The sequence below is a fragment of the Ictidomys tridecemlineatus genome, chromosome 5, assembly GCF_052094955.1.
Source record: "Ictidomys tridecemlineatus isolate mIctTri1 chromosome 5, mIctTri1.hap1, whole genome shotgun sequence".
Lineage (NCBI taxonomy): Eukaryota > Metazoa > Chordata > Mammalia > Rodentia > Sciuridae > Ictidomys > Ictidomys tridecemlineatus.
Genome location: NC_135481.1, coordinates 133451449 through 133454739, shown reverse-complemented (window position 1 = coordinate 133454739; position 3291 = coordinate 133451449). Strand labels below are relative to the sequence as shown.

Here is a 3291-nt window from a genome sequence, read left to right as displayed (position 1 = left end):
CCAGCGAAGTCATGCATGTCAGTCAGTAGTGAATTCAGTAACTACTCATGGTTTTTTTTTCTTTTTTAATTCTGTGTTTATAGGATTAAAGGCAAGACTGGAAGAGGCCAGGGGAAAATATTTGTTAAATTATACAGCATATATCACAATTTTGACAAGAATATTTGTAACATGAACATATGTATGTGTGCATGTGTGTGTGTGTGTGTGTGTGTGTGTGTGAGTGAGTGTGTGTGTGTGTATTTTTGGGGGAGGTGCTGTGGATTGAACCCAGGGGCACTTTACCACTGAGCCCCTTTTAATGTTTAACTTTAAAATTTTTTCTTGGGGCTAGGGATATAGCTTAGTTGGTAGAGTGTTTGCTCTGCATGTGCAGGCCCTGGGTTCAATCTCCAACACCACACACACACAAAAAAATTCTTGAGACAGGGTTTTGCTAAGTTGCTTAGGGCCTTGCTAAGTTTCTGAGGCTAGCTTTGAACTTATGATCCTTCTGCTTCCTGAGTTTCTGGGATTTCAGTCCGCCACCATACCCAGCCATGAACATGATATTTTTATGAGTGTAGTTAGCTCCGTACAGTGGGTTCTCTGGGATCCCTGATGATTTCCCATAACAGGCAACATTTGATGTGGCCCTTAAAGGTCCTTCATATCATGGATCCTATGCATGGTTTCCAATACCTTTTTATTCTGTGTTTTTCCTCGAGGTGTTCTTGTCTTTCCACTGCTGTTGCTCCTGCTCTGGGAGAGAGCCACTTCTCCTGTCTCCAGCCTTCCAGGCCATCCTGCAATTACACTGGTCTCCTCAAATGGCACCTATTCTGTGTCACTCCCCTGCCTGCATCTTGGTGTTCTCTGATCCCCTCCCTTGCATACAGGGGCGTTCAGAAGTTGACTAGGTGTATCTCTTATGCATCTCACAATTGCCACCCTTGTGGACAAGACTGTGTACTTTTGCTAGTGTATACTAAATTTATTCCTCCTAGTTCTCTTTTGCTCATATTGTTTCCTATACCTTGGCCTATTTACAACTCACCATCCAGTAAATCTCATCTCAGACTTCACTTTACCACAACATCTTCCTTACCAACTCTAGCTTATGGTGACCACTTGGTAGTTTGTTTTTATATTAGAAATTTTTGTCATTTGTTATACAAAAATATCACAAAATTTAACTTTTAAAATTTTCATACAACAAAAACTGTATTTTTCTTTGATCCCTACTCACTCGTTAACTGGATGAAACATTAACCAATGTCCAAATTACAGCTCAATACATTCCCATTATATAAATAGTTTCTTAGGTAATGGTCTGTCTCTCTTGCATAAAAATACCCAGTTTATTAGGTAATCTTCCTGCCTTGGCTTCTCTCTTTAAGTTGTCCACATTCCTGTAGTTGTAAGAGGGTAAGGAGACCCCTGTTTTCAGGATGGTCTGTGAATGAGTGCTAGTGGTCATCAGCTTCTTTCTTCTTTTCATTCTTCCTTCCTCTACCCCTTGGCCTCCCTTCCTTTCCCCCCTTTTCTTCTTCCTCCTCCTTCTCTGAGACTCCTCTTACTTTTCTGTGTTTCTCAGACTGGCTACTCCCTCTGAGACACAATTCTTTTATAGATATACTAATTCCGTCTATCAGATTAGAGTCGGGTCTTGCTGATCTCAGGTCTGTTCTTTCCTTATCAATTCTTAATTCATTTTATAATTTAACTCTTGGATAACAATTTTATTTCCTCTATTTCATTCGTACTGCAAATCTGCAAATGCCAGTAATTGCACACCATTTCCATGTGTTTCATGCATGGAGATGTGATCAGAGAACAAGCTCATGAAATGAGAAAGTTGGACTATATTCTGTTCCCTATAGCATATGATCTAGGGTGAAGCTCATAAAGTATATTTAATAAATAATGCTTCCTTGAACTTAACTCTGATTAAGAAAATACTTCTCAGGGAAGGGAAAGGAGAAGAATGTTGGGCATTTGAGTCTCCATATAAAACACAAGAGCCCCTAGATTGTCTTGAGCTGCTGCCTGGCCCAACTGAGCTGCACTAGGTGAGCTTAAGTGCTGATGACGTAAATGAAAGCATTTAATGTAAGCATTTAATGTAATGGCTCCTGCCTTTAATCAAAAGCCACATCATATAATGGAGTGCTTGCTAATTTGAATATCAAATTATTAACTCTGCCATATCCAGTTGTATTTTTTTTTTTTTGCTAGGGGCTAAACACTTTGTAGGTCATGATTTCCTCCAATTATCAAATAGTGCGGACCTGCCTAGCTTAAATAGTTTGGAGAAAAAAAGAATGCCCCTAATAACCTCTGGCAGACTAGGAAGCATTATCTAGATTTAAACCTGTCTTCACCAGCAATCATCATTTTCTAATGTTACAAGGCAATAGTTTCCTCAGTTCTTATCTTCTCAAAAGAAAGATTTCATCTGGTGACACAGAATAAGCATTAGAGTTCTATTTAGTGAAGTGGAAGTAAGGCTCAGAGACCATGGAGCTGGCTGTCCTAAGAGAGGACACAGCCTGGAGGTTTCCACATGGCAGGTTTTTACATTTGGGCTTGGAAGCTTCCTTTCTCATGTATTATGTTTGGGATGGTTACTGTGGTTTCCCACCAAGGCTTAGTGCACCTGAGCTCATTTCACCATGTTGGAAAAATTCATATCAGTACCCAAGTGGGATCTATGGGGCTTTGGAGGGGGTGTCAAAACTGCATTATAAATTATATTACAGTGAGCCTAGGATTACCAAAATGACAGTGACAGTGATTTGCATATGCACCAAAGTTAGAAAGTCCCTTAGTGTGGTCACACCCAGTTTCTTTAATTTTAGAAGGCAGTATCTTGTGGTGAAGGAGGTTTTTACATCTCCTGAGGTAAATTGATTTTCATAACCAAAGAAGAGTGAGCCCTATTCTCCCTCTCCCATCCTCTTACTCTATCTACCAACCTACCCCACTCTGACACAAGGAACAGAGAAGCCTACTAAAATGAGCTCTAGAAAAATGGGATTCACTGAATAGATTTGTGGTTATAGAATGGAATTTAAGTATAAGTAGACCTTGAAGACCTGGAGCCAGGAATCAGAAAGGAACACAGGTTACTTGCCCCTTTTATTGAAATGCATGGTTTATCATCTTTTTTCTTATCTATTTCATTCTTCCTTGCTGTGGGAACTACCTTGGTTTGCTTCAATATTCATTTCATTAAAGAAATGGCCTGCCCAGCCTGGACTCATGTATGACTTCTCAGCTCTGGTTCTTTTCGTTGCAATTCCAAATGCC

The 3291-nt window shown here is 39.9% G+C and overlaps 1 protein-coding gene across 1 annotated transcript in view; it reads left to right on the top strand.

The window, feature by feature from the left end:
* The window catches only part of Adamtsl3 (ADAMTS like 3), a 320152-nt gene that overhangs the window by 108348 nt on the left and 208513 nt on the right, over positions 1-3291 (top strand). The gene's annotated exons all lie outside the window — the stretch shown is intronic.